Source organism: Octopus bimaculoides, chromosome 21, assembly GCF_001194135.2.
Source record: "Octopus bimaculoides isolate UCB-OBI-ISO-001 chromosome 21, ASM119413v2, whole genome shotgun sequence".
NCBI classification, from domain to species: Eukaryota; Metazoa; Mollusca; class Cephalopoda; order Octopoda; family Octopodidae; genus Octopus; species Octopus bimaculoides.
Window position 1 is genome coordinate 31,139,909 of NC_069001.1, and position 7,800 is coordinate 31,147,708.

The window sequence follows — 7,800 nt, forward strand, 5'->3', positions numbered from 1 at the left end:
ACTCTGAACAATGTTTCAAACTACAACAACAGCACTCAGAGAGCGCAAACTTCCGCCAAGGCAACACCAGCGCCCTCTCAACGATTAGCCAGAGATGACTTTTAAAATGAGAATCTCTGAAATAAATTCGACTACTGTCACAAACAAGAATACTCAACTGCTCTCAAAAATTAAGTAAAAAAAAAAACAAAAAAAAAAAACAGGAAAATAATCTAGAGTCCTTGTCCCGCACCGGATCGATCTCAAAATCTAACCAATTCGTGCCAGTCACAAGGCCAAACATCCCTGAAAGTTTCAGCCGAATACATCCAGCGGTTCTTGAGATATTTTGTCCACGAAGAAAGTACAAACACGACTGAAAACAATACCTCCGCCTTCGCTAAGGCGGAGGTAATAATACAACAAAATTTGAGAAATAGCCTGAAGGATATGGCCGTACAAATTCTGTTCATTGTGACCAGGCACCCTCCAGTCAACCACGTTCAGCATTATATTCGATAGGATAGTATATAAAATTTAACCTAATTAAAATATGAAACCAATGATTTGTAGTATTGAAATCCAAAAATCCTAATGTTAGTATCTTAAACCACCCCACATAGCCTAATTTACCCTCTATAAATACGTTTAGCATAGCTAAAATATCTTTATTTCCCCTTCAGTCCGCCAAAAGGAAAGCAAGGCGATGTACTGGCAAAAATGTTAGGACGTCGGACAAAAGGGCCCACTTTGCCTTCATCTTTTCGAGGTCGATGGTATAAGCACCAGTCGAGCACTGGAGTCGATGTAATCAACTAGCTTCCTCCCCTCCACACCAAAAAAGGACTATTTTTCCCTCAAAAGAAGGCAACAAGATGGCTGAATCATTAGCACGTCAGACAAAAACTCTCAGCGGCATTTCGTTCGTCTTTTTGAGTTCAAATTCTGTCCAGGTCGACCTTGCCTTTCATCCTTTGATGAACCAAATTTATCCAGAAGTGCACTTGTCGGCTCCAGGATACTACTGTAGAAGATACTTACCCAAGGCACCACGCTGTGAAACGAAAGCCGGAATCATGTGGTTGGAAAACATGCTTCTTACCAAACGACCAGGCCTGCGCCTATAGCCACGATTTTTCTTGTTGTTTGGTTACTCATGAACCCCTACCAATGGCTGAAAGGCAAGTTTTTAAACACTGAGCTACGACTGAAAATAATTAAATACGTATCTTATAAATTATGCGCTCCTGTATACGTAAATTTGATATTACTAGCGACAAAGATTTTTACTTTGGAAAATATTCAAATATTTCTGACAAGAATTAAATTATAAATTCTCTATTGAATGGCGATCCATTTAACATTTTGTTTTTCATAATTTTAACCATAGAGGTCAAAGTAAAGAAACTGTAAACCAAATTTATTAATCGAATTTGGTCTTTGATATTCAAAATATCATTCGTAATTTTTTTTTTTTAACATCAACAAAAAGAGCTTTTATAAATTTATATAATTGTTCTGTTGAAAACAAAATGCTTCTCGTTAATAGGTTCATAGAAATTGTCTAAATGTTATTAAAAATTTATAAATTTGTCTGCTTCCTTTATAATAAATATACGTTTTATACTAAATAAAACAGCAATAAAAACAAAATTGTAAAAATATAATTAAAAAGCATTATCGTAAATAATATATAAAAAACAAACATTTTACATTAATATACTTTAATACAAAATAATCAAAATAATTAGAAAACAATCTCCTCATTCATCCATGGCATATAATATATAAGTTTTAGTAAATATATATTTACTTAACTTTACTTACAAAGTTTTATTTATTACAAATATATTTACTTTTATTTGCAAAGCTTTCTCCATAATGATTTCTTATATAAGTAACAGAGGTATCAGATAAGGTGGTGAGGAGGTCATTATAAAGACACTTTGCAGTTTAATGTATATAACTTTTATTTACATAAAGATTGAATCACAAGTGAATTACAAGGAAACGAAAGGGAAAGGGATTAAGCAGGAGAAGATGGTGGGGAAGGGAGTAATGAATGGTATGTATTGGACATGGCATGATGGCATTGACGTGGACAATGCCCAGTGACGCTAACTGCAGCAGCCATCCCATCTTGCAGGACTTATTTTTCGGAAGGGCTGTGGTTATCTCGATTGTGTGGAGGAAATCAGCAGGGCAGGGGCCGGAGCCACCTGAGATCTCGACGGCCACGGACACAAATTGTTAGCGATCAGTCAAACTCCTATATTTCCTTATTTTTCTCTTCACTGCGCAACGGGCTTGCGACCGATGCTGCAAGGTTCGAACAGGGGAACGTGTCACTATATATCTTTTCCCAGATTAGGGATCTGTCTCCCACGTATAGGAATTTGTACAGAGGTTCACATAAAAGATCAGGAGAAAGGGGAAACAAGGTCAAATGAGATAAGTGTTTACATAGTATACAAAGTATGTGAAGATATACGATTAAATGATGCTGCCTCCTTAATACAGGAGAACCTCTAATTAGAACCAATCAAGGAATACCACAGACTTAAGGTAAAGTTACCTTCTTGAGTCATGTCGGCTCATAAGGGTCGGTTTTCCGGTTTCCAAGACGTATAAATTCCCTACCTGAACCGGATGCCGATCCGTCACAGGATTACTCATTTTTTGCCATCTGAGTGGACTGGATCCACGTGAAATGAAGTGTTTTGCTCAAGAACATAATGCATCACCCAGTCCAGGAATCGAAGCCACAATCTTTCGTTCATGAGTCCAACACCCTAACTACTGGGCCACGCGCCTCCACATCCCAGAGATCTAGGATCACCCTGACAACCAAAGGCACGAGCCATTGCCTAACAGTTTTCCAATTTACAAGCGCGTGCTTCGAATCACTTCGTTCATCCCAACCAGGTTTGCTACAATCAGTTGTCGCACAAACATTCGACCAACTTTTGCTTCATAATTTTTCGTAATTTGCACTTGACCAACTTTCACGCGGTTCTCAGTATAACCCTCATTTGGGTTTTTAAATAACATGTAACTTTTCTAATTGATATTCTAAAATAACAGAGATCTGGTGATTTAAAGACTATAATAGGCGTTACACACATACCGACTTGATCACGTTTCGCCCCATAAGTTTTATTCCACAGTAAGAATCTTGAGGCAGTTTTCAGTATCAGATTTCATTCATTTAGATCTTTTCAGAATACTTAGCTGTACAAACTCATTTCCAAAATTAATCGAGATATTTTCATTTAAATACGATATCAAGTGTTGCTTCCTCTAAGATTTGATCATTTTCTCTCAATAAGTTTTTGTCTTTTTATTTGTCTTTGTTTTCTTTACAGCATTAGTCTAGAGGCAGTTTTCCCTTTTAGATTTCTCTCGATGTTTTAAGAATGCTTCATTCTACTAAATTGTCTTGTAAAGTAACAGGAATATAGTAACTCAAAGGCAATATAAAGTGTTGCTACCTTTCTCATTTTATCACTTCTTACCTTATGACCTTATCGACTAATGAAATGAGTCTAATACTGGAGCATATCAACCCTCGATGGAAAAAGTGGGTTTTGCGAATGCGTGGGACTCAAAAGCACACTTCTAGAGGGGAACCGAATCCTACGCTCATATGATTCAGTAATAAGTCCATTTTCTTTAGTCAATACACGGTGATTGCTTATGAGCTTTAAGCTTACACACACACACACACACACACACACACACACACACACACATATGTAAACACACGTATATATATATATATATATATATATATATGTGTGTGTGTATATATGTGTGTGTATATATATGTATGTATATATATACACACATATACAAACACGTATATGCATGTATATAACTCCGGCTTTCTCTCTCAGTTAATCTCCCTTTATTTACATTCTCTTAATGTGTATTTGTGTCGGTGTAATATATATATATATATATATATATATATATATATATATATACATACATATTCTCTTTCACTTTCACAACCCTTTCTTTTTCTCTCTCCTTTCTCATATATATATATGTTTTTCTTATATCCACATGTGTGTGTGCGTGCGCGCGTGTATTTCACTCAATCTCTCTTGTTCTTGGACTTCACTCCTTATTATACACGATGACAAGCTTTCATCGACCAACACAAGAAAACAGTTCTGCTTTTATGATATTACCTTTGCTAGACTCACATTAACAGAACGCATGCAGAGATCTTATAGGAAACACTGAAATACCTTAACAGAAGGTTCTGCATACTAAATACTACTATATTGTGTATTGATCCATCTCGGTCATGCCAACTGTGCAGAATATCCTTTGCTGAGCAGGCATAATATGATTTTAAACACCCCCTAAAGGGATATTTTGTCTACTAATTGCATAGATAATCCCAGCTAGTCGAACGTTTTCAACTCACTGTATTATCCATGTGTGAAACCCTATGGTATTGGAATATATTCAAAACGTAGCATAATGTATATTATGTTTTGGTGGTGAATCACACCAGTGTGAATGACGTGCTTTCACTCAAACTTCGGTGATCGATATAATACTCTACCAAAAGGAAACACCTGCACCCTTCTTAAAATGTGTTTCATTGACCCGATGTGAAGAAAAGATATTCTTTTATTATTGTTCTCAAGTAGACTTATTTTATTGCGTGCTTACGCAGCACTATCGAACGATGTTTCGATATGTGCAGCGTTTTCTTGTCGGTTTTAACTGTTTGAATTCTACTGAAGGTGTTTAATCAGAAGAAAAATTTGATGTGTCAGTCATGGTCGTAAAAGCAAACTGCTTAGACAAACAGCATAGACAAAGTACATGTAACTTCGAGTTAGAAAATGATGTATGCGAGAATACGAACTCCCATATTAAATATTTACTCTCCTTTGTTATCGTGTTCTTTTATAACTTCGTCATAGTATCCCTTACAAATACATTAATATTGTATTTTCTTTATCCTTTCCTACTTATGGGTCAATCAACTAAGCAGCTAACTAATAATAGGAGATTGAAGTTGAACCACTGCGTGTGTTTATTATTGCCAAGGTGACCCTCTCAACATACAGCAAATTTTGTTTCAGCAACTGATTTCACATCAAGAATCTTGCAAACCATTTGCAAAACCGAGATATACATAGATAAATATACACAAATACATATATCTATATGTATATATTATGTATAGATCATGTATATATGTACGAATGCATGTATGTGGTGTATATATATATATATATATATATATATATATATATATATATATATATATATATACGTTAATGTCGAGCTATGAAAATGAGTCCTCAACACTGCATTGTTGGATAGAACTTCTTTATTTGTTTATTAAGGCTGCCATTGGCTCCATATGTATAAATATATGATTAACATATATATATGTAAATAAATTTCTATGTGTGCGTGTGTATATATACAGATATATGTATGTATATATTTATGCATGAATATATGCCTGCGTATGTATAAGTATCGGCGGGAATTATTTGCGTTTGTTAGGACCGCGATTATTTTCTTTGATTTCAAATTTTCCCTCTTTCTTTCGGCCAGTTTCCACAGCTATTATCTGCAAACCATTATGGTATCATTATCATCATAATATCCTTATTATTATTATATGATTTTAAAATCAACGATATAACTTTCATCCATAAACTGTTATGCTTAACCAATGTTAGATTTACCAGTGAAGTTGTCTTACTGCAGACTTTTTATTGCTATTTAAGGAACCATTTATGCTTATGCATATATTGAACTACATCTTAGAACATATTGTAAGTTATCTTCTATAAATATATAAAAAATATACAAACACACGTCTCTCTCTCTCTCTCTCTCTCTCTCTCTCTCTATATATATATATATATATATATATATATATATATATATATATATATATATATATATATATATATATATATAGGGAGAGAGAGAGACCTACATAATATATATATGCATAGGTATGCATATATTGGTATATATATATATGTGTGTGTATTCGTATATATATATATATATGGAGAGATATAGATATAAACTTATGAATATCCAATATATATATGTATATATACACACACACGTACATACACACATACATAAGTCCATATACATTGATGAATATATATTGAGATAGACAAATAGATAGGTAAGTAGGTAGAAAGATTTATGGATAGATACATACATACACACACACACACACACACAGATACGTACATACATGCACGCATACACAGATACATACATACATGTTGTTTACAAGTTTTGATGCTTTGTTTAGAGTTGGTCTCTTACAATGTTTGCTTTTCTTGTTTTTTCATAGATTTATTTTATTTATTGTTTTCTGTCTTCTTTCGTTTAATGCCATATCATAAAGAGATTTATGATAGAGTAGTTTGATCTCTAGTGTATATGTGTGTGTGTGTGTGTGTTTACATGTGTAAGTTTATGCATGTATGTATTTGTGTGTGTGTGAATATGTGCACATGTATATATATATATATATATATACACGAATAGACATATATATATATGTACATACAATTACACCTTTATTTTACTGTGTACATATACATATTCTTTGTGTTTATAGATATATAGGGAGATACATACATTATTTTGTGCGTACTCGTGTATATGCGAATGTGTACATGTATACATATATATATATATATATATATATATATATACACACACACACACACACACACACACAGAGGAAGAGATGCGGGGAGAGAGAGTGAAACTATATATATATATATATATATATATATATATATATATAGTTCATACTTATCCTTCTCTATACAGTCATGTAGATTGAAATGGAGAATCAAATTCTCCGCCATGTGTATGTATATGTTCATTTCTCTTTTTTATGTTTTTGGAGGGTTCACTAAATATGAATCTTGGCATGGTTTCTCACATTCTGTCTATCGCCATAGACCGAAACGCGCAGGCAGACACAAACGCATTTGTAAATGAAGTCACATACAGCGAACGAAACACAAACACACTCTAATACTAGAATATATGTATAGTTGTGTATATAATAATTATTAGTTATTCTGGCATATCTACGTCTGCATGTGATTGTAGGGATCAGGTATGGCCTGAACCACTCCTATACACACACACATTACCACGCATACATATGTGTATATATATATGTACGATGTGGTATCAAACTGTTCCCGAACTATTTTTGTAGCGCACGAACTGATGGTAGTACACCCTTGCATGCAGAGTGAGAGAGAGCTAGCAAGGATCTTCGTGAAGCAGTGTACCGAGTGACATCACTGTGTTTAATTCGAAACTTGTGAAATTTGTGTTTTTGTGATTACGTGTATGATGTTGTCTGCGATTTTGTTATGAACAGGAACAAAGAGCCATCGTGAAATTTTGCATTAAACTTGGGAAGTCTGCTACAGAGACATTGAGCATGCTTCAGCAAGCTTACGGTGATGAGGCAATTGGTCGTACAATGTTTCGAATGGCTCGGGCGCTTCAAAAGGCGAAGAACTTCTCCGGAAGACGCTGAGTGATCTGGAAGACCTGCCATATGCCTGGAATGCGACATTGTGCATCAAGAATTCCTCCCTCGGGACCAGATCGTCAATCGAGAGTTCTACTACGACGTTTTGAAGCGTCTGAGGGAGGACATTCGGCGAGGGCGACCGAATCTATGGCGCAGGTCAAAGGTCGCCATTTTAACACCTGGAAAACGACTTCCAGGCCTGATTCCAAAACCGGCATATATATATATATATATATATATATATA

At 34.6% G+C, this 7,800-nt stretch overlaps 2 long non-coding RNA genes across 4 annotated transcripts in view; one reads left to right on the forward strand and one right to left on the reverse strand.

Annotated features, from left to right (window-relative positions):
* LOC106869450 (uncharacterized) overlaps positions 1-7,800 on the forward strand; it is a 224,589-nt gene that overhangs the window by 27,447 nt on the left and 189,342 nt on the right. The gene's annotated exons all lie outside the window — the stretch shown is intronic.
* Positions 1-7,800, reverse strand: part of LOC128250423 (uncharacterized) — a 71,964-nt gene that overhangs the window by 14,162 nt on the left and 50,002 nt on the right. For all 3 annotated transcript variants that reach the window (XR_008266436.1, XR_008266434.1, XR_008266435.1), the window contains one exon: positions 1,021-1,153. This is a non-coding gene — a long non-coding RNA (uncharacterized LOC128250423). The remainder of the gene's footprint in view (positions 1-1,020; positions 1,154-7,800) is intronic.